The sequence below is a fragment of the Equus caballus genome, chromosome 17 (assembly GCF_041296265.1).
Source record: "Equus caballus isolate H_3958 breed thoroughbred chromosome 17, TB-T2T, whole genome shotgun sequence".
In the NCBI taxonomy this organism is placed as follows: Eukaryota; Metazoa; Chordata; class Mammalia; order Perissodactyla; family Equidae; genus Equus; species Equus caballus.
In genome coordinates, this window is record NC_091700.1 from 27994205 (window position 1) to 28018702 (window position 24498).

The following is a 24498-nucleotide window of genomic DNA, read 5'->3' on the forward strand; positions in this document are numbered from 1 at the left end:
GCCTTTCTGCATTTGGCACGAGAGATCTTCTTTGTGAGGCAATGGATCAGGAGGTTGGAGAGTCGCTTGCGAGGCTGCCCAGAGGAGATTGCAGGAGGTTGAAGTCAGAGTAATTGATGAAGATGAAAAAGTTGAAGCTGACAGGAGTATTAATACCCCAGACTTGTCCTAAAGCAGCTTTGAATAAGGAATTTGGTGAAGTCTTTGCAAAGGAAATGATTGATTCTGTCAACTGTTCTTCCATGGAGTTATATTCTGGGAACTTTTCCCTGAACTTATTTTTGATAAGCCAAAGCTGTCACCTAGTGCTAAGAACTCCATAGGCGACAGCCCAGTGAACACGCGGCTGCTGGAACCTCAGCAAAGATGGATGCCTTCACGATGGTTTGCAGAGAACTGCTAGCATAGAAGCGATGGAACTCAAGAAACTAGTTTCCAAACTAGTGGTGTCAGATTTTAGATGGCTTCTGTGGCCATGAGCCTACTAGCATGACAGAGGGACTGGAGAGCTTTGTGAAAAGGGTGGGATAATAGCTCTGCCTGTGATTTGGGGTGGGCATCTCATTTGGGGCCATCAATTTATTGGATTCAACTTCTTGTCAACAAAGCTTGTCTCAAAAGGAAAGCCATTTTCTAGGGGGCTTATTAAAGACATGTTAGATTATGGCCTCTGCAATGGCAAGTGTAGAAACTGTGTGTAAGGATGAGTGACATTGCTGGCCACACTGTCTAAACCATCAAGACTCGTGGAGAATGTTCTCTTTAAAGAGATGTCCTGAGGAGGAAGCCTGCTCCTGCTCTAACAGTAGCCTGACAACTGAATCTCAGCTTAGTTCAGAGTCAGGGGCGCTGTTTACAGTGGCGACCATTAATGTAACTGATGAGAAGGTGGGAAGAAATCAAGACCGTAATCTATAATATAGTTGTATATTAGTTGTCTATTAATATAGCTCTGTTGATTAAATAGCCAGTAGAATATGATTCACCTCTTTATCTCTGAAGATGCGGTGAAAATACAAAGAAAATATTTTTTTCACAGTGTTTTACTTCATCTAGTGTTGTCCGTCAGTTTCCCTTGCATAATTGACAAGCCCAGCTCCTCAGTGTGTTTACAAGTTAATGGTGCGTGATCGGTACAAAGATTGGGAGATAAATCAGGTGCAGATTGGCTGTGGGACAGCAGCCCAGTGAATCCTGGGTCACCCAAATGCAGCATGAACACCTTTGGTAGGTAATGAAAAGTAACACCTCTATTAGCAAGTTGAGTTTTTGTTGAGGGTTAGTTTAGAAAATGGTGAATGGATTCTTGACTGAGAATGTCCTGGCAAGTGGCATTGAGATTTACTGAACTAGTTAACTTTCCTGATGCTTAAATATTGTGCGGTAAGCTTAGACATCAGCGGAGAGTAGCTTCCCGCTTAGCGGGGAGTCATCATGGGTACCTACACCAGACTCAAAGCTGTCCTTGAGGGCTATACAGAATGGAAGTTTTTAATTTCTCAGGAAGTGCTCTTCTGTGTGGAAAGAAATTGTAGTGAAAGCGAAATGACAATTCCTTTACTGCTACAGAATATCTACTATTACTTTGAAAAGTGTACACAGCTGGCCCTCGTATCATACAACAGAAGACCATCCCAATGTTTTCGTTCTATTTTTTCTCCTTAGTGAGAATCAAATATTTGTGCAGAAAAAAATGATTTATGCCAAGTAAAGATAAATTTTTAGTAATCATCCCCCAGGCCTTTTTGAAACCCATGCTGAAATCTGTTCCCTTGTTGCAGACAGTGTAGATGAGGCACAAGTCTATTAATTCCACTGTTTTCGAGCCTGTCCCGATGTCCTTGCTCTCTCTATTTCTGTCTTCCTAGTCAGGAAAACCTTTCATATTTAATATTTAAATATAATATGTAATGTTTACACAGCAAAACTATTCAAACTTCAAACCAGTATTGAAACCAGGTGTAAAGCAGCTAATGGTTTCTTAATCCCAGATTTGGAGGTGAATGTAAACTGTATTTTTCTGAAGTGCATTTGAAAAACTCCTGACTCAAGATCATCATTTAACGGGATTAACTTTCACAGTTGTTTCTGAGCTAAAGAATTTATTCTAGGGCAAGACAAAAAAATGAAGAGTCTGTCCAGAGTTAGGGGAGAAGCTGTGATGCTGGCTTTCGAAAACATGACAAAAGTTGCGTTTTATATTAAACTATCTGATATTATTCCTATAGAATCAATAGGAATTGCTGGGCAGGCCTCCAGACAAAGGTCTGTACAATGAAGAGAAGGAAAGAAGGGCCTCGAAACAAGGCTCTCAAATTGTTGGTAAAGATAGGGGAGAATTAAGATCCCAATAAGATCCAAACACCTTGTTTCAGGAGTCTTTATTTGACGTGATACTTATTTTCTGCAAAAAAATGAATATTCAATGTTCATTTCTGAACTCTATCTTCTTGCATATATTTTTACAAAAATTACTTCCTTTAGCCTTGTGATGGTTTAATATTTCTGTTTCATTTAGTCTGACTTCCGCAGCCTGCACTAGCTGCTAGCTTACTGTGTTAATGTGTGAAGAGAAAACAAAGTTACCTAAAGGAGGTGAACTTTAATCAACAAATGTCTACATTTTTTAAGTTTTGGAGTAGAATTTTGTTTTGTGTTTTTTGGTGGTGGTTGTCAATATGAAGAAAATTGAGTCTAGTTCTCATAAATATTAAAGAAAAAATTGCTACCTATTCATGAAACGGTACAGATTCAAACTCTTGAAAAATAACTAGGGTGGGGCCAGAATCGCAAGAAGAACGCTTTCTGGCAAGGTATATTTGTTAATTGGACTCTGAAATTTAGATTTTTTTCTTTGCTTTTTTTTTTAATAGTGACAAGAATTGTGCAGTGCTAAGGAAATTTGGGAAGATAGATGCTGTCAGTTTTACCTTAAAATGAGAATGTGATGTTTCTGTATGTTATCTTTTTTGGTGTAACAAACGATTTTGGGGGGAAAAATCTAGTTTCAGTTCCCATCATATTTAACAGTCGTTGTGGGCACACATGAGGGATAGCTGGGGTCATGGTCCAAATTTAAGTCAAGGCCAGAGTATTCTGGTTCAACACTCAGAATTGTGGCTCAAATTGAGACATTAGTCAGAGACACCGCCTCAGCTGTGTCTGAGCCACTTCCGCATCTTCAAGTCATCTAGGATTTTTTTTTTAAAGACTTTAATTTTTCCTTTTTCTCCCCAAAGCCCCCCGGTACATAGTTGTATATTTAAGTTGTGGGTCCTTCTAGCTGTGGCATGTGGGATGCCGCCTCAGTGTGGCTTGATGAGTGGTGCCATGTCTGTGCCCAGGATCCGAACCAGCAAAACCCTGCGCCGCTGAAGCAAAGCGCATGAACTTAACCACTCGGCCACGGGACCGGCCCCCATCTAGGATTTTTTATTTTTTGAGTATTATTATTGAGTAATATAGATTTACACATTCATTGTGTTTTGAGCAATTCCAGTCATTCTTTTTGATGCTCAAAGTGTCCCAATTTGACCAGTGGGGGCCCCTTAAGTTGGGTATTGTGTTCTTTTGACATGACCCATTAGTATCTGGGTGCTTCTGTGCTTTCTAGAACTAGGCTTACCTTTATTCCCCATCCCAGCCCCGGAATCAGTCAAATTTTGTTTAGTAGCGTGACAGTAGGATGGTTATTTTGAAACCAAAATCTTGACACTGATAGGATGTGATACAGGTGACATGGCATCACCAACAACACGTGTGTTAAAATGTTAAACTCAAATCTGGTCGAGCCTTTAGAACTTTCTTCCAGTCTACTGGAAATGCAGGGAGTAGAGGAAGAAGTTAAACGACATGGTGACAAAGCCTGCAGGCAAATCCAGACTATGAGGCATTCTACTGACACCTGGCTTGGTTTCTTTAACAAGTCAATGTCGTAAAGGATGTGGGGAGGAGTGTTGTAGATTTGGAGAAACTTAGAAAACATAATAAAAGAAATATGGGGTCATTACTTGAATCCTGTTTTGAAAAAACCTGTAAATAATTCTGGAAGTTGTTAGGGAAATTCTAATATAGATTCATTAATAGATGATGTTAGCTAATTATTAATTTTTTGAAGTGTGACAATGGTATTGCGATTGTTGTGCTAAATATTTTTTGGTGATATGGGCTAAAGTGTTTAAGGATAATGTAATGATGCCTGTAGTTTATTTAAAATGACCTTCAGGGGTAAAAATTAAAATAAAATATTATATAACTGTACAAAAACATACAAATATCATATATTATATATATATATATATGAGCCAGATGCGGCAAACTCCTAACAATTGTTGAATCTGGTTGACGGTATTTATTGCACTATTCCTTCTCCTTTTCTATGTGTTTAACGTTTTTTTATTATAAAGGAAAATTTTAAAAAAAGGGGATGGGGAACTCCCTGACTTTGGGACACAGGAAGCTTCTTGCTCCTGAGAGCTTTAAGCCAACGTTTCTTTCTACATTTCCTACCCAGGAGATGGTACCACTGTCCTCCAAGCCTCCAAGACAGAGTCTGAGAGTCTTCCTTGTCCTCTCTTTCTCTTTCAGCTTTTTCAGTCAACAAGCACCATTTTTTCCCAATTATATCTTCTAAATATGCCATAAATCTGCCCTATCTTTGGCCACTATCCTGGGGGACCCTGGCAGCAGCCTTCTGACTGACGTCCCTCCTCCATGATCATCTTCCTCACATCCATTCAGCCCCCAGAGTAATCTTTCTAAAGTGCAATTCTGATCATGCTGCTTCCCACGACTCCCCATTGCTTAGAGGATAAAGTCCAAACCCCTAGCATGGTGTGCAATGCTGCATGACGTGCGTCACCCATCCCAGCTCCAGGAATATGGAGCCCTACTCATGTTGTCTTCTCTGTGATGCTCTTTACCTCCTCTTCCCTTGACTGACTCCTCCTGGTCATCCTGCAATTCCCAAATGCACGTCCTCCTTCTCCAGGACGGCTCCTCAGCCATACTGCTGCCTTACTGAGCTGCAAGTCCCCCGTAATAGCACGTGCACATCGCTGTTACTGCATTTGCTCAGACTTGTACCAGGCAGTAGATTGTAGCGATTGGAGCCAAAGTGCCGGAGTTTGAATCCTTGTGTGACATTGGGCCTGTTACTTTACCCTTCCACATCTGTAGTTCTCATCTGTGCAGTCGGGAAAAACATAACAGAACCTAACTCATGAAGTGCTAAGGATGAAGTGAGTCCACACGTGTAAAGTTTAGAATAGCGCCTGGCAACTTATAAGCATTCAGTTAAGTGTTAACTATTGATATTGTCTGAACTGTGCTCCTATTTTCTCACTAGATGCTGAGTTCCCTGAAATGAGGGACAGTATTTATAGATGTTACCATGTGCCAGGCACTGTGTTGAGTGCTCGTATTTCACTTAATCCTCACAAATGAGGTAAGTGCCAATTCTTCCTCCCTTTCTCCCTCTCGATTCCCCCTCTCTCCTCTTCCTCCCCCTTCCCTCCTTCCCTGTGCCCTTCTTTCCTTCCACACGTATTTTAGTGCCGAGCCTATTTTACAGATGAGGAAACTGAGGTATGGAAAGCATGAGCAGTTTGTCCAGATGCACATAGCCAGTTCAATGGAAGCCCCTGGGCTGGAGCTCCCAATGCCTAACTCTAAAGTTGTTACAGGAAATACTGTGCTCTGCATTCTTTGTACCTATAGCATGTAGTATCTTGACTGCTATTTAGTGCTCACTAAGTGTTTGTGAAATGAATGAATGAATGAAAGTAAGTTAAAATGAGGGAAAGAGGGACACATGGTTTGGGGTACGATGAACTCAGGTTTGGACATAGGCATCATATGCTCTGAACATCCTGGCGAGTAGCCTGTGCAGGAGACATTTGGGAAGTGCAGGCTCAATGGCAAGCCATGGGCATGCTAAGTGGACAGACTGAAACCTTGCGGGCACATACATCAGTTCTGTGAAAGTTAGTCTTGCATTTTGCTGAGAATTCACACTACACTGAGCATTCTGGGCCAAAATCTTCATCTCCTTCCCTTGTGCTAAATAATCTTTTCTTTTCTTTTTTTTTTTTTTGTGGCTCTCCTCTTATCCTCCATAATTCCTCAAAGATCGCTCAGTTTCCAGGATTATGTCTACAAATTTCCTCATGATGGCTCTTCTGAGCAGGGATTTAAAATATTTAGCTGCTAGGAGTTCTTCTATCACTTCCATAGTTGAATATCTTCTTTACTACTTTCTCTGGGATTTTCCACTTTGAAATTCATTCTCTTTGTTGGTACTGCCTGGGCAAGGCCAATTTCCATTTTGGTGGTGGCCAGAAGGCCAATGTCACTTCATTAGAGAAGTCTTCTTTGACTGCTGTATCTGAATTAGTTCAATCCTCATACCTGTCATACCATCCAACGTTACGGCCCTAATAGCATTTATTATCCTGGAAATTGTCTTAAGCCCCAAACACTGTGTGTCTCCAGTCCCTCCCTATGGGAATGTAGACTCTATGATGGCAGAGCCTGGCATATCCCACTCCCTACTGGTGTGTGTACTGTAGGTGCCCAATAAGTACTTGTTGAATGAATGAAATGGGGGTGCAACTGGCATGGAGAAAAGAAGAAGATTCTAGAAAGAAGGGGAAAAGCAGGGAAGATCCCTCATGTGCCTCCAGTATGCTGCACTTACTATTACCAAAGCACGTTTCCTTCAGTACTTTATTTTCAATTTTAACAGAAAATAGAATAATTTTCTATTCTATTATTCTATTATTTTTATTCTATTATTTCTATTCTAGTCTATGTTTTCTATTGTATTATTTCTATTATTCTATTATTCTATTGTATGCCATTCTGTCTCCACTGTTGACCTGTGGGCTCCGAGAGCTTGGTAATGCTTGGTAACTTTTCTATTCATTTCATTCATTCATTCATTCCTTGCATTCACTCATTAATTAATTCCTTGAATTAATTGAGTGTGACTACAGGCTAGGCAGCGTTCTGGGAGCTGGAGGTCCCTGTGTGGTTGACAAAGGAAGAAAGACCAGATAGTGCAAGACGCTTGACTTCATAATTTTGCTGTGGCTACAGCTGCAGCATCAAAGAAATGCTTCCCTTCTCTTGTTGCTCAGGAAGGGTTTATCTAGAAGCTGTTAGCTACAGGAGAGCCATTTGCTCTCTGGAATCCAAACTCAGTTCCTGAGGAGACCTTAATCAACCTGCTTATGGGCTGACAGGATTAGGATTTTTAATTTATTTAACCACTTTCAAAAACATCACACTGATTCAGGCTGATTTTTTTTTTAATGAGGTTAGCAGTTCATGTTCCTTTGCATTATAAGTACAGTAACTTACATGTCTCAAACTTGAATATAGGTAACAGTCTAAATTCAATTATGACAACAACATAATTTCAATTTTTCATTTTTGTTGGTGGTAAATACTTCATTTAAAATATTAATATTGTTTTGTTTAAAATATTATTTTTTGGTTCAAAAAGACCTGCCATACTCAGGTTATGTGAAATACGGAAAAAAAATTTTTACTTCTCCTAGGAAAGCAACTGTTAGTATAAAGCAATACTCTCCCCTATTACCCAGATGCAAGAACATCAGGAGCTTACTTCAAAGATGATATTCACGCATGTTATTGAGAATGCTAGGGCTGAATTGTCTATGAAGAATATTCATGTAATTTATGAGGTTATTTTTAGAATTTATCTTATATATCCACCATCACCTCCATCTCCTGCACATGAAACTCCATAATAATCCCCACTTCCGCCATAGCCTCCTCTTCCCTCATATCGCTCCTTCTGCCACACCCTCCCCTTCCTTGTAAATCTCATCCTTTCCTATCACTCTCCTCCACCTCTCCCCACCTCCCAAGCCACTACTTTTCCTTCGCATCACCTCCCCCACTCCTGCCACCATTATCAAGCACTCTCCTACCCCCATCTCTCCCCAGCTCCACCCCTCCTCCCCACCCGCCCCTTGCATTTCCTGCCATGTGGACATTTCCTCAGGTGGTGAATCAGTGTCACTCCACCTTCCTCCTCTGTCAGGCCTGCTTCCTATTAACTCTTTGTTAATGGTGCTTGGAAATTCTGGCTTGTGTCACTACATCAACTAGTGATTGTCACATAGAGGGGCCAGCAGAATAGGTGTCTTACTTAGCAAAGCTTAGGCTGGGAAATTCTTTCCACGCCATTTGTTTTTACCTTGCCCTGGTCCAAAAGACAGTACAGTCACATCTAATTGTTTCGTTAATATCTGAATATAGTGTTCATTTTCATAGACAAAGAGAATCATTGATTTCCTCCACTTGTTTCACCTGTCTTGGATTTGAATAATTTTTTTTGCAATTGTTTTTCCAAATAGCGTTCTTGGACTTTTGAGAGATAACTCTTTACCTTTGATTCCACATGTTTTAGCATGAGAGGAATGTCAGAAATCAGTGATTTGGGTACACCGAACATATCACAGATAGCTGGAATATTTTGCTGCATTTTATTATTTTTATCAAATTGAGAATTTTTGTTTCTTATTCTGTAACATTTGTAAGGGTTAAAGCTTTGTTCTTAAAAACAATAGAAGTTTGAAACATCATTCTTTAAAAAAAAATGGTCATTAATATCTTCTGGTATGAAAGCAGAATATGGACATGCCGTTTCTTTGCAAAAACCACTTTAGCTCGAGCTTGGAGCTTTCTGTATCATCTCTTCCAGCTGAAGCAATCATTTCTTCCACTTCACACAATAGGTTTGTTTGGGAGACTAACCAAGTGCGTACTTGAACATTCAGAGGACAGGCCCCCTCTGCTGCTCTGACAAGAATATGTTCTTTGACAGTGGCCCCTTACATGCTGGCACCTCTAGTGTCTCCAGCATGATACCGTCCATCATAGGTTCAGCATCCAGCCCTACCATCTTGTGGTCCTTTTGAGGGGACATTTTTCAGACCACCACATACATGCACCAATGCACACAGCTGGAATTCAAGTTGAATTGAGATTTATGAATAGTCTTCTGTTCCTGGGCACTGCTCCTACTGCAGTGTAAGATGGATTTATTCTAATCCATCTGAGGCCTGAGTCCGAGTCAAAAACTTGAAAATTTCAAAGTAAGAAATTAATGAATGTTAGATTCAGTAATGAGGACGTACAGAGGGTTTCTCGAGTGATGCACATAAATGTTTCAAAATGAAGGACAGTGAGCATGAAGTGACTAGCAGAAATAAACCAGAACTCATGCCTTTTTGGACTAGAAGAATGAAAAGTAGTTCTTTTAATTTCAAGTGTAGGATCCAAAAGCTAATCCCTTCTCAATGTGCAGGTAAATTTCTTTTTTAAATAGCGTCAATGCTGTGACATCCCAGAGATGATTTCACAGTCCTCCTCTGCAGCATGCTCTTCCCTGCCCGTGCCTCTGGACGAAAGCATATCAGGGCCTTCCAAAGATCTTTTGAAACAAAACTTATCCTGTTATTCCACCGATAAATCCTTTCCACAGTTCCTCATTGCCTACTGGATAAAGTCCAAGCTCCTTCTCCTGACAGACCCAGCCTTTTACGGTCGCCCCTGCTCACTGCTCTGACCCTGTAATACCTCACATGACCTAGAACTCAGGCACTTCTGATGGATCACACTGACTTCCTCTATCTGGTGCCTATTCCTTTTGGAATTCCACTCCCTGCTTCCTCTCCCCCTTCCACCTTACTCATTCTTCACTATTCAACTTAGACGTCCCTCAGGAAACCTTTCTTGACTTCCAGTGTTGGTTATGCACCTTTTCCACTACCTGGGAGCATTGATGACAGCATCATTATGTCTATTCTTTCGTCTGTCTACATCATGAGGCTGCAAGTCCCATGAGGCAAGGGTTGTGTTTTAACTCCTTATGTCCCAGTACCTGGCATGAAAATATTTGTGGAATGGATAAACCGTTAGATGCTACATAGGAAAGGCATGCTGGGTTCAATGCTACTTGAGGGTCTTGAGAATAAAAAGGGGGAGGCTACGGATAGATGAGGTCTTGGGACAAAGTGAGTATGAGTTTGGTTGATAAGAGTTTCCATCCTAGTGTGGCAAATTGTACCCCAATAAGGAAAATAAGACTCAGACTAGTCACAATGCTGGGATTCAAGAAAGATTCTGTGGACCAATGGGTATCCCAGAATGCTCTGGAGACCTATCCGATACCATGCTTAGCGGGGTGAAGAGATCAGGAATGGCATGGAGCTGAGCTGACAGCTTAGGGGTCTTTAGTCCCAAACCTGAGTGGGGCTGGAGGAGACCAGGAGGGAGGACGGAAATCTTGGAGACACTTCTGCACACACACCCTCTGAGGAGGATTGCTCAGAGGAGAGTTGATTAACCCATTTTGTTTCCATTTGTGACTGAAAAACAAAGTGATTGGGCATATTTAGAGTGGCCCATGTAGTGGGATAAAAAGGGGGCAGAAATTTAAACAGGTCTAGAAACCAAAATAAGGTTGGCACTGAGTGCTATCCAACTCCCAAGGAGACAAATGGCCATGAAAACCGTTTGAAAGCAATTCAAAGCATGGATGCATCCTGTGTGGGGGGGCACTCTATAAGGAAAGGGCACGCTATGGCCCTGGCATAGTCCTCAGGGTACTTAGTTTGTATGTTGGCCATATTGCTCTAAAGTGCTTTAGAGACTTGGAGATTCCAGCTTCTGTTTCTCCGGGGAGGCGCTAAAAAGGGGAAAGTCTCACAGGAACTGCAGGGCTGGAGTCTGCTCAGAAGGTGGCCCCCAACATAGTTCTTGCCTTTGTATTCTTTCTTAGCTAAATCAGGGGAGCAGTGGGAGAAAAACGAAAACAAAACCCCATCCTGGCCGGCGTTTCAGTCAGGCAATCTACAGACATCCCAAGCTTAACTATACTCATGCAACCGTAGAAGAGAAAAGAAATGCAGAAACATTCTAACTTAGAGCCTTTGACTCCAAAATTGCCAGCTTGCCAGGCTCCGCTGGGAACTGGACCTAATGGCCCACTTCCTCTTGAAACCTTCCATTCACATCCCTGAACCTGCTCTCTCGGTTCACTTCCCAACCCCCTGGCTGCTCATCACCACAGCTCATCATGGGCTCTTCTTACTCTGCCCAGGGTCCATCCTTCCCACATCTCTGCCCCTGGGCCCTTATTCATCTCTTCATTCTATGCTCCGCTGCTGGGCAATCTCACACACAGTATGACTTCAGCTACCATCTGTATGTTGATGACTCTCAAATATTTGTTCCTTTCTAGATCTCTGTTCTGAATTCCTGGCTGGCAGAACTATCCAGCTGAATGTGCGACAGGTGCCTCAAATCCAGCATCTCCTTAATTTCCTCCCACGCACCCAAACTGCTGTCCTCTCAGCCCCTGCCTTTCCTGGTGAAACTAGTGAATGACAGTCCCTTGCACTCAGTTGTCCAAAGGAGCTGGCTACAAGTTACCCTGAATCCTTCATCCTCCACTGCCCTCTCTTTAGTCAAGCATCAAACAGTAAATTCTCTTGCTTTTACTTCCTAAATCTCTCTGAAATCCATCCTTTCTTCTCAACGTTGCTACTCCTATCTCCTGGACTGGTAAAAGCCAGCTTCCTTTTTGGTTTCATACCTCCAATATCATTCTCTGTTCTATCTTTATTGCTACCTTTGTGAGTTTCTAATGTGAAATTTATTTTAAGTGGGCTTTCTAGCCTAAGTGCAATGTTTCCCCACTATAAATCCCTCCTTGCAGGGACAACATCTCCTTGCCTATGGACTCCCATGACTATAATTGCCTGCTGCTTTCCCACTTTTTTTTTCTAGAACTCTCCTGCAGTACTATTTTTCCTGTCCCTCCCTAGGCACGTATTGCAAGTCTATATCAGACCATCATGAACTTGAATGTGAGCAAGTGTGACATTATTTTTGGATACTGAACTCAACTTTGCTTCTGAGAACAGAAAACTCAATCTTTCCCATTTGGGCATATTCAATCTAATCCAGGGATTTTTTTTTCAGCTACACTCAAATGTTATTTTCTCAATCACTGTCAAGTTCAAAGCTTATCATTCTGGGGTAAATGTTCTATTTCCCAGGGTTGCTTTTCTCTCCACTTTCACCTGCCTTTCTTTTTTGGAGGTGGCATCAAGTGCCTGGGAGGAAGGGGACTAATGTACTTTCCGGCACTGGGAAAGGGGTGTCTGGTCCCCACTGGGCTTGGCCCTCTGTCCCTGCAGTACTGCTGAGCATGGCTCAGTGGCCTGGGCGTCAAATGTCTGATGCTGGGATCCATCAGGTTATGGCTCTCCTGCCCCCTGCTAATGACCAAAGTCCTTACCATTGTCCTCTGTAACTCCTTCTTTCAGACCTTGGATGCCCTCTAGGTTACTCTTCCTCTCAGAATTCCAAAATCTCTTTGAAGATCTGAGAATGTTAGTCAACTTCCTCCACCACCCTGGGAAGCAGTGGGCCTTGTGAGCTGTCTCAGCTTGGCGGTAGCTGTGGCTACTCCCCACGCTCCTACCATCATCTGGGCAGTGCCACACCAAATGTGGAACAAGCCCTCAGAATAATCAACCCACAACAAATTTTGCTTATTTTCTGTAGGCTTACAAACCTTTCATCTGAAGAGATGTCTTCAGCAGTGATTAACCGGGCTCAAAGGTTTGCACACTATTTTGTAGCCTTTTAGGGTGCATGTGTATCTAAATGGCCACACATCTCAGAAATACATCTTTCAATTTCGATTTATCTTCGAAGCTGTCAATCCGATAGGGCGCTGGGAAAATAATCCCAGTCACATCAGGGATTCTCATGCTTTTGGCTCAGGGTCTTGGTCAAGTCCCAGGGGCTTTAAAAAGGGTCAGGGGGGCTAACGGGTCCTCTGTGTCACCTGTCTGCATAGTGTCCACTGTGATGTCCATTGTTGCGTTGGGCCCACAGTTGTTGGAGCACACAGGGGACTGCAGGGATGTCCCTGGGTCCCATCTTCTGGTACCGTTTCAGTTCTACTGATACACCATGTCTCAGGCTCAAAAGAACCAGTTTTGGATTTTCAACTAGTCTGAGCTGTGTGGAAGTTTTTGGAGGCCATCTAAGGCCCCATCTTTCTAGAAAGGCCCTTTATCCATCTATTTTTTGGAGTCCGGCCACTTCTCTAGTGATTTCCCTCGGAAATAGGGCACAGGTTCCCTCTTTGTATGGCCCTACAGACCTCCCAGGGCTTGACCTGGAGAGTAGGCTCTCTTCCTGGGACCCACAAACATCGTCCCTTGTACCCCTTCCTCTCTCCTCCACTCAGGCGAGAGGGGTCTTCTTCTATTGTTGGGGGTATAGTATGGAGGAGAGTGGGGTGTCGTGCTCTTACCTACCAGGCTTCCTCCCAAATCCTTTAAAGCCAAAGGCTTTTCTATTTCCATAAAGGTCTAGGCTTTTGAAACTCAAAAGGCAGGAAGACACTCTTTTCCCCTCAGCTCTCCGTGGTCACTCCCATTTGCCGAGGGCTTTGGGTCACACGAATCTCACTGCGGAGGCAACGGCCCAACGGCCTGAGGTGAGGGAGGGCCCCAACACTGCCCACCGGAAGCCCCAGCAGGCCAGTGTTGCCCAGAGGCCTGGGCCTCTAAGGCTTCTGCAGGCTGACACTGACACATTAAATGAGGAGTGTGCTTGAAAAGCACTTGTAAAATCGTATCTTGGGAGGAAGATATATTCTACTCTTGCCCTTTAGTGTTTGGTTAGGCTGTTGAACCAGGACTGTGTAGCCTGCAGCATCTAAGGAAACCATTTCAAGATCCAATCAAAAAGCGGGGTCTGTTTTCTCTCTTTCTCTCTCTTTTTCCTATTTCCTATTGAAAAGTCTCTGAGGTGTAGATCTGGATGAAACAGAACGCAATGAAAACAAGATCAAGGGACCTCCAGAGGCCAGGTTTTCCCCTTTCAGCTGACAGACTTGGACGTCATGTCCTTCCCTGAGGAGGAGAAAGGAGCAGCAGTTATACCATCCTACGGCCCAGGGGAGCCGATCAGCGTTTCTCTCAGGAAGGCCCTGCAATTGCTCATGGATTTAAAAACATGGATGCTAATGCCACAGACCACTGAAGGCAAACAGAGGACAGATTAGAGAGGAGAACTTCCAACAGAAGAGTGAGGGGCTTCCCCGAGGACCAGGCTGAGGTTTCTGGAAAGGATGGCTGCGTTTCCTCCGTCACACTCCTCCTTCTCCTTCTTCTGCCTCTATGCCTCCTGCCGCGGCGACAAGCTAACGTTTACTGAGTGCTCGCTCTATGCCAGCCACTGTCAATTAACCCGTTTAATCTTCACAACAGCTCTCTGAGGTAGGTGCTAGTATCATCATCTGCATTTTCTCAGATGAGGAAGATAAAATGCTGAAAAGCACTTCGCCTGAGGTGGCACAGGAGGTGGCAGAGCTGGGACACACACTCAGGCAGGGGGAGCCAGTAGTTCCTGGTCTGAACTCAAGGACAGCACCATCCATGCCTTTCGTTTGTGCGCAGCTTAGAGTCTGCAAAGATCATTTATTCCTGAGAGGCAGCCGTCAGCTTGGACTGGGGGCATCTGCTCTTCAGGCTTTCGCACCAGAATTTTCCTAAGGGCAGAGGAGAATGAATTTATACCATCCTGCCATTCCTGGTACCAACCACACTCTTCCAAATCTCACTCTAGGCCAGCCCATAGCTGCCCCAAAGCATTCATTCTGTTTTTGAAATTTTGTGTATTGTCCTAAAATTCAGGCCATTTTGTAACACAGTATATCCGTGTTTCTTTTTGTACTCCCCCCATATTGACAAGTGGCAATAGGTTCAGGTTGATAGACTGGGCCTAACAAACAGGACCTGCTTCTCTGAGGGATAAAGAAGTCTGGGCCAATGGGGCAGACAGCAGAGAGAACAGCTACATCCACCAGTGACAGATGGAGGTCTGAGCTTCCAGGGCCCAAATGGAGGCGTGTAGCAGCAGATACAGAGCACTTCAACACCGTTTCCCTCAAGCCTGGCCTTGTAGCCTGGGAGCATGTGCTGGGGACCCTCCCCTGTGCAAAGTGCATGCCATCACTCTCAGTGTTACACCAGATAATATGAGGGGCCAACACAGCACACATGGGCATGAACATGCTCCCGACTTATCTCCCTCAGCCCAAATACTGCCTGAAACCTTTCCCCATCTTGGAGCTGTGATCCGAACAAGGCTCAGACACCCAGGAGTCTCTTAGAAGCAGGCTATAGGAACAAGCCTGCAATTTTAACAATATTTAATTGACTACTTCAGGAAAACATACACATTTTACCTAGTAGATTGGGTACCCCCAAACCTTCTGCCACTTATATCCAGACCTAAGTACCCTCTTTTTTGGGAACCATGGGAATGGCATTATAGTACCAGGGTTATGAGCATAGGGGTTTTTGGGAACCAGATGGGACACTTTGTAGTAACAAATTCCGCAGGACCCATGGACTTGCTTCAAGCACAGAGCCACTGGCAGTCACCCACATCCCTGAAGTCCTGGACCTCAACTCCATGCACAACTGTACTGCTTTTGTGTGTGGCAGGAGCCAGAGATTAGAGAAATGGTTCAACAATCCTCGGTCCCCATGTGCAGAGTCATTTTTCCAGATCAGGAGAAGCTGCGCCCTGCCAGCTGTGGCTCTCCAGGGTAACCAGAACTTAGGGACTGTCCAAGTTACTGCTCCTTAGGGACAGAGGGACCATTGTACCGGGACTTGAAGGATTGACTGTTCACTTACTTAGCGCCAGAGGCCAAACCAGGAACTCCCAGGGAGAGTCAGTAATGTCTTTCAGGTATTTTCCTTTACACGACCCAGCAGAAACATTAATTACGTTGAATCAAAACACACTCTTATAAGCAATTAAAATCATCCATTTAATTATGCATATCTTGCCAGCACATTCTTTAAAGTGCACTGTCAAGACCACATCTTCAGATTACAATCTTATAAAATGACCTTTCTCTAAACTCATCTCCAGGGATAGCAAGACAGTGTAGTTTTGTTTGAGTGGCCATGCCAGTAGCCAGCTGGCTTTGGAGGGCATGTCCTCTTGCTGCTGTAGGATGGCAGGCTCGGTGCAGAACTGAGAGGACCTTGTGTCCTAACTTGGCCCTGCCTCTCAATGGTGAGCGATTTGGGGCCGACTCCTTCATCTTGCTAAGGCGGTTTCTTCATCTGTAGAATGGGCAGAATAATACCTAACCTATGGAAGTGTTGCATAATACAAGTTTAGTTGAGGGTCACAGCCAGCATTCAATAGCTTTTACTCTTATTTTTACTGACTGAAGTCCTACAGTTGCTAAGATGCAAGGAAGGGGCTTTGCTTATGCTCTTGCACTCTGTTCTTTTTTTTTTTTAATGTTGTAAAACAAAACAACATTCAGAAAACGGCGTAAATCTGTGTGGTTTAACCAATATTTGTAAAACCACTACTTCTGTAACCCCTGCTGAGGTCAAGGAAAGAAATGATATCGTAGGACCATCTTGTAGGTCCCATCCCCTTCCTTCCCTGCCAGCAGCTCCCCTGCCTGACAGGAGCCCTTCCTCCCAGTGGTCAGCCTTTCTTTCACACAGCTCCCAAACAGAGCTGGTGTGATTCTTGCAAAATAAAACCTCCTCTGGCAGAGTGCCGCTAGCTCTCCTGTGGCACAAAATGCTGAGCTTTGGAGGATTACAAAGGATCCAACAGCTGAGCCTACTGGCTCTCGCATCCCCACATCCCAGACAGGTGGTGGGTGAGTCAGCTCCCCACAGCCTGCTGCTCCTTTTCAGGACAAAGGGACCACTGCCCACACTGAGAGTAATGAGCATGCTTGGGAAGTCATAGTCTAATTATTTATTTCTATGTCTTCCGCCCACCTTTCCTAATCAGAGACCAAGTTCTCTTGATTCTTTTTCTCCTAACGTCCCTAGGCTCTTCCCTGTGGTCGCAGCATGGTACTTCCAGAGAGACATTGGTGACTCATGTCTTGGCAGATTGCCTAAGTTTTAGATATTAGGTTTGGTAAGAATTTTATTTCTATCAAATATTAATGCTCTTGTTTACTCTTCTCAGTGTATTTGTTCTTGAGTTTGGTTTAATCTTACTTTTGACTTTCTTCTCAAGCACTAAATAGGAACTGGTTTGATTGGGATAGACTTGTCTAATTTGAAAAACTTCTTGTTTCATTCTCTAATTCACTATTAATGGAGTGCCTCTGCGAAGACCTGGGCTGAGTAGGAGGCATGAGGCCCGGTCTCTGCCATTTGGATGTAAGCTTTTCTGGGTGGGGCAAAGGTGGTGGGTGATCTCTCAAGGCCAGCCCAGCCCCTGGCCCAGTGTGCTGCTCCGGGCAGTCACTTATATGAACACTTGTTGAACTCAACTACAGGAGTTCTTGGGCTGCTGGAAACTGGGATCCTGGGTAATGTCTGGCTGGATCATAAACTTGGTTATACGATTCTTGCTTTAGGGAGTTCTTTAAGAAGTAACCTTGAGAACTTGATATCACAAATTCCTTGTTTTCATGACCCTTCCTGGTAGTATTTCTGTGAAAGCATTGCAAGGCAGATGATGTCAGCTTTCTGGGCACAACCATGCAGGCTCTGAGGGAAGCACCAGGAGGGAGTGCCAGCATTACACAAAGCGTGAGGAGGCATGGAGAAAGCTTGCCTTTTAGAGCCCTGGTCACCCAGGGGAGTCCCGGAGTCAAGGTCAATGTTTGAGCGTTCACTCCTCTATATCCTGGACACGCCTAATAATCAGTCAGATAGGTCCATATAAATAAGGACTTTCAAGGAGCAAAGCCTTGAAATACAGCAAATGTTTAGTAAAAGCTTACTGGATTAAAGTTGAGTTATATAAGACTATGTTTTCTTGGCATTAAAACAACTAAAATTTGAAGAATTCAGACCATTAACTGCAAAAGTTTTGAATTCTTACTATGTAAGATCCTGAATTTCAATAGTTGAACGCAAAAGCTTAGAAGAAGATAGAGAGACTGTGTCCAGATGCAAAATTATTTTCCTATGGAACTATAGAAAGTACTATGATACTTTTTCTAAGGATATGTGGGAATTGTAAAATCTACTAAAAATTGGGCAGGTGAATTGTTTTTCATTATCCCCCTGGATTATCTTCCTGTTAATTTAGCAAGTGAGAAAATTAAATGACCTCTTTGGCGAATTAAATATCTTGTTAATGTTACTGTATAATCTTTTACATAGTCAAGACCAAGCCAAATCAAACACAGACAGATGGAGCTATCACATCTAATCTCATCAGTGTACAATTAAAGACTTCAAGAGAGATGGCCAGAACAGCCTACATATTAGAGTTGCTTTCAATTTGAAACACAGCTTATTTCATAATATGTCAAACATTCAAACTGACTTGGTGGAGTGGGGGTGGTAATCAAGACAGAAAATGACGGTGTTTAGAGTTACAAGTTACATGTTGGCCTGTAAAATCACTACAGAATTTGTAGTATGTAGTAGTTAAGAGTTAAATCTTATTCTTCACACCACTCTATGCATTCATTCTTACATGTGTCTGTGCAAACATATGTATATGAAGTCAAGTCTAAATTAAAGGAGGATGTAGGATAGAACAGGAGTAGGAGGGAACAAGATGCTGAAGACGTGGAGACAAGAGACCATAGAGGAGAAAGGGTTTTCAGTGTAGTTGGAAAGCAGAGGAGATGTGTGGTGACGGTAGGCAGTGATAGGTGGTAAAGATAGAAAATTGGAGAGAGAAGCCAGGGCCGGATCCAGCAGGGTCTGTAAGCCAAGATAAGGAATTTGGACTTCATCCTAGAAGCAATGGAGGGACCTTTGAGGGATTCTAAAGAGGGAAGTGAGGTGATCAGATATGCACTTGAGAGAGATGCTTTGGCTTGCATTGTGGAGAATCGATTAGAGGGCAAGAGACAGGGGGTTAGGGAGAGGAGTTAGCAGAGCTTTACAGGTAAAAATGTAAGAAAACATATGCTATCCTTCCATGTCCTCATTTCTGGAAACCATATACTAACAAGGTGAAAAATCAGATGATACTATAAATTGTCTTCTTGGTGACTTAAATTTCATCCAGTTGAACTTGACTTTAGCATTAAAAACCCATGGTCATGGACCATTTCTGCAATGCTCTTCAGTGTCTGTCTAGAATAAAAAAGATTTAGGATGTGATTATCATGTGCATGACTACCTTTCAGGGTTCTTGAATCAAATAGGTTTAATTATGTTAAGGATAACAAAAACTGATGTCTTTTGATGTTTCTGGGAAATAAGCAATAGCCGAAGAGCCGGGAATCTTCATAATCCCCAGACCTTGATGACTGGTTGAACTCATGGCTTAGTTTTACTTTGGAAAAATTTGTATTTCTCAGCAGGATGAATTTATCCTAACTAAGGTAGTTTTTTTTTTTTTTGTCTAATCTTGAAAGCTTGAAGAATGCAGGAAAGGATATGAGTAGACGTCATCCAGTACAGTGTTAATGATTTTGCAGAATTTCGTAGCTTGGTATTGAAGGTATTCTCAAGTCAAGAAAAGTACAGCATTCATTTGAAGTCTATTTTTTCCAATTTAAGGGCATACACTGTGTGTTCGTGTTCTGATGCACATTAGTACCTACGTTATGCAAATGTATGTTCTGGGAATAGTCGGGAAGAATGATCTGAAATGCTATCAGTAGCTTCCTTAGTACTTTAAAAATCATTCTGCTTTCAATTCTCCAATTACCCTTCAATTACCCATAATAAATCTTTCTCATCTCTTACTCCTGAGGGAAATCACTGAGAGGGGATCAGCTGGATTTCTTTTGAGAAGGTAGATAAACCAATACGTCTGAGATTTAATTTGTCACTTAAAAGACATCCAGAGAATTAAGAGCTGTATTAAGTTATCTACTTTGTCAATTTTCTCAAAAACTCTATTTTAAACTTTGAATAATACAATTTGTCTATCTAAAATAAGATTAACTGGATAGATGCTAATTCTTGACCTCATTCTCTATAGGCATAGTTTCAGGCCACTCCTTGTTTTTTCTTTTCTTGATGTTTTAGTCTAACCTCAGTGTGACACATTCAGGCATCCTGAAAACAATGTTGAGAAGATTTTGGCTCTCCTTGGTTTATAACTGGAAAACTGGCTTCAGTTGCCTCCTGCCTATGAAGTGGACATGTAATTATATCATCCGTGTTGATCAACTGACTTGACTGCCAAAGGCAGAGAGGACATGCAAGGATGGAAAAGTACTCCGTCAAGATATAGATATGGCAGGTTTAGAAAGAAAACTTAAGGTTGGCACATCTTCAAATGGATTGGTCGGTATGCTTTCTTTTCCTGTATTTCAACATTTATGGAACAGCTACATAAGTTTACAGTGTCAAGCAACATGGGGGGTATAAAAGAAATGTAAGAACCATCTCTATTGCCCTAAACCTTTTAATAGTTGGGAAGATGAGACACACAGAAAAGTTAAATAAGATTGTATACAAAAATGAGAATAAGTGAAGTAGACTTCCAGGAGTGCGGAGCAGAGGGGACAGGTGCCTTTCAAGAAGGAAAGAGGTAGGAGGGGTAGCAAGGTAACATTGAAGAAATTATGGTAGAGGCATGCTTTATAGGCAGAGGAGAGGGAAGAAGCAGCAACATAAGCAACAATACAGAGGCAAGAGAGTATTTCACATGTTCAAAGCTCTCTGAAGGAGCCAGAGTAATTAGAGTGGGAGAAAGTGACAGGAGATTACACTGGAAAGGAAAGTTTGGGCCAGATCGTGAAGAATCGTGAATTTCATGCCTAGTTTAACTTGTTGACAATGAGGGATTATCTAAGGTTTTAAGTGGGAGAGTGCCATTTACCTCGTAAAGTATGCATTTTTTCAATTAAAAATGCTTTTTAAATTAAAAATAAAAATAATCAAAAGAGAGAAAAATAACAAAATGAGGCTGCTCTTGCCTCAGACTTTAAGATCTTTTTTCTACAGCTGGGAAGGTTTCTACTCGATGCTGTTCAACATGCTAGGGGAGATGAAGGTAAAGAAAACAGATATGGAGAAGTGCCCTTCGCTGGATAGAGTAGCCTCAGGATTCTTTTAGGACTCCCGAGAGTCTTGGAAGCCAGCAGCTTAATGAGCTCCAGAAGTCAAGAGACACAGAAAAATGTCAGCATCAAGAGCTTTCAACGGCCACACAGATGTGGCAGATTGAGTAAAACGGTGCACAGAGCTGATGCCCTCAGCCTGAGCCGTCTCAGCACCTCCTGCCGGTCCCTCTCACCCCTGCCTTTGGATCTTCAGACTCACAGCTCCCAGGTGATCCCCCTCTCCAGCTTTTCCCCAGCCTCCTCGAATTCTGGATAAATAACCAAGGCTAGAAAGTCAGTGACCTGCCCAAATTCACCCAACCAATCCGGCAGAATAAGAACCGGAAGCTGTGTGCTTTTCTTAAGCACATGGGGCCTTTGCCAAAGGTGTCAACTTCCACCCCAGAGGGCCCTATGGCTCCAGAAACCTGGATTTCCAAACTCTGAATGTGTCTATGTAGACTTCTAGAGTTCAATGTCTAGACTATGCCACCTTCCAGACCCTTCCTCTTGTGAAGCTAGACTCCTGTTATCTGGGTCCTCCTGCTCCTCTGAAGGGAACAACAAGGAAGGGCAGCAAGAGTCTAGACAAGGTTGGTAACCAGGTTACCCACAGGTTAGGTATCAACGTACCAGGTGGCAAGTTAAGAAACAAAGAAGCAAAATGACCAGAACTGGGCAGGGAAGTCTGACGACCTGCCCTGTGGAGGTTTGCATTAACTACAGGCACAAAATTGGCGAAATATATTTGCTGTCAGTTACTATGGCAAGGGGATGGGGTGGGAGGCTAGAGAGGGGTTTACTGCCTACGGCTGCATAAGGAATGGATTGGTTTCCATGTTTTGGACTAGAGGGGAACACTTTTCACCTCAAATTTCAAGCAGGAACTGACCTTTTATGTTAAAATTTTAACCCCATCCCCATGTTTGATCCAATAGGAACACTTTTATGCTGATATTCAGCAGCTGAGCTGGATTTAAAACACCTCTCTGATTACCACAACATGTAGGAAGAAGCTGGGTCCCAAAGTGAGAATGCAGTTGCCAAAGAGAACACAGAAACAGACACAGCCAACATAGGCTGGAGAGGGAGGGCCCCCCTTGGCCACAGCAAACCTCACAGAGCACAGCACAGGGAAGCAGAGCCTGCCATGAAATAAATGGGAAGGGCATTATACTTCCAAGCTTTTCTGTGAGCAACTGCCTAAGCCAAGTTCAGGTCTCAGAAATAAAGGCACCAAAGCGAGGAGGTCTACTCAATGAGGATCTCATCCATAGCACATAGACACGCAGGACACGAGGAGGAGGATCCAGACTGGATCAGGATGGTTTCATAACCCCCCCGGGCTAGGGGTTATCATCCATCCCTTAATGGGGAAGAGTTCCAGATTCATACCACCGCCCATTAGATACCCTTTTTGATTTACAGCCACTGAGCGCACACACTCCCCGCTTGTGGTAGACCCGCCCTTCTCCCTGCTCTGGCCTCCCAGCAACAATTCTATTTTTCCCCTTTCATGATCCCTCTTCCAAAATGTTCTTCAGGATTTCTAAACATGCTTTCATTGTAGTCTGAATATTCCTACTTCTAGGAAGGAATGTTCACTTTTCTTCCAAAAGTACCTGGAAGGAGACTCGGTGACTTATATCCCAAAAGCAAAGCCCACAGGCTTTGCACTCCCTCTGCCCCATCTCCACGCTCCAGTCAGTCTCCTCTCACAGAGGCCACTCCCCACACTGCTGCCCATCTCTGGATCACCACTCCACTGGTATTGGAGCTCAGCTTCCTCTGGACCACAGCCCTCCCCTCTCTGGAGCCTACTCTTTCCCTGAGGAAGGGGAGAAGGGGAGGGGTAGGTGGGCAGAGAAGCTGGCTCAGGGATGCAGAGGACATCTCTGCTATCTGGCTGACGTTTCCTGCCGCTCCGTCACATCCAATCGACGAAACATGTTTAATCACAGGGATTTTCTCTAAGGACTCCTAGACTTCTTCCCTTCAGTCTGGTTCCCTTTGGGGACACTCAGTCTAGCAGAAATGCCTGAATACATCAGTTTCAAATGTCCCTACAGGGTTCCTGCTCCATCAGGTGCACCAAGAGATATGACTGGGCAGTGCTGTCGGTGACAGTTAAGAACGTCCCCAGTGTTCTATGACAGTTAAGAAGCTGTCTACCTGAAGCATCCCAGCTGACCTCTGGGTCAGAGTTCATGAGTTCTAAGATTCCTCAGCTGTGGCCTGGATGAAAATGCCCTTTCACATGTGTGTAACAAACTACGTATAGTTTTCATTTCACAGTACGTGTTCAATCATATTTAAGTATATTGTTTCACTATTTTCACATAAAATCCTAAAGGAAAGAATTCTATGTATTTCTCTATGCCCGTAGTCAGATTGGGTGGATGTCAAGACTAGGTGCCCAGAGTTTACAAGCCCAAGTGGGCAGCACTCCAGAGAGCCTCATTTCTGCAGAGGGTAGAATGTTGATACAGAGCCAGGTGGAAAGGTCATGGGCAGAGAGGGAGGCTGACTGGACATGGCTCAGGAACCTGAGCAAAGACTTGGGTGATGAAGGAATCAAAATTCATGACCCGCTAACAGATAAGGGACAGAAAAGGATGTAATTTTATTTAAAAAATTTTTTTCACAAGGAACGTTGCTCTATAGTTTTCTTTTTGTTCTATTTTTGCCTGGTTTTGGTATCAGGTTAATATCAGTGTCATAAAATGAATTGGGAAGTGTTCCCTCATCTTCATTTTCTGGAAAAGATTGTGTAGAATGGTGTTAATTCTTCAAGCATTTGTTTTAATTCTGCTGTAAAATCATCAAGCTTGGAGATTTCTTTTTTCTGAAGTTTTTAATATTACAAATTCAATTTCTTTATTAGTTACAAGGCTATTCAAATTATCCATTTCATATTGGGCAAGATTTGGTAGTTTGTGCTTTTATTTATTAGTCTAGTTATTTTATTGAGGTATCATTGACATATTATATTAGTTTCAAGTGTACAACATAATAATTCGATCTTTGTATATATTGCAAAATGATCACCATAACAAAGTGGTTAGCATCCATCACCACACAGTTACAATTTTTTTTCTTGTGATGAGAAATTTTAGGATTCACTTTCTTAGCTACTTTCAAATATGCAACGCGGTACTATTAACTACAGTCATCATGCTGTAAATTACATCTCCAGGACTTATTTTATAAATGGAAGTTTGTACCTTTTGACCCATTTCATTCCTTTCACTTACTCCCCAACCCCCACCTCTAGCAACTACCAATCTATTCTCTGTATCTATGAGCTTGGGGTTTTTTTGTTTTGTTTTGTTTTTGTTTTTAGGTTCCACATATAAGTGAGAGCATATAGTATTTGTCTTTCCCTGTCTGACTTATTTCACTTAGCA

The 24498-nt window shown here is 42.9% G+C and overlaps 1 long non-coding RNA gene across 1 annotated transcript in view; it reads left to right on the top strand.

Moving 5' to 3' along the window:
- The first annotated feature begins 2650 nt into the window (after window positions 1-2650).
- LOC111768674 (uncharacterized) overlaps window positions 2651-24498 on the top strand; it is a 39221-nt gene continuing 17373 nt past the window's right edge. The window contains exon 1 of the long non-coding RNA XR_011427938.1: window positions 2651-23385. This is a non-coding gene — a long non-coding RNA (uncharacterized lncRNA). The remainder of the gene's footprint in view (window positions 23386-24498) is intronic.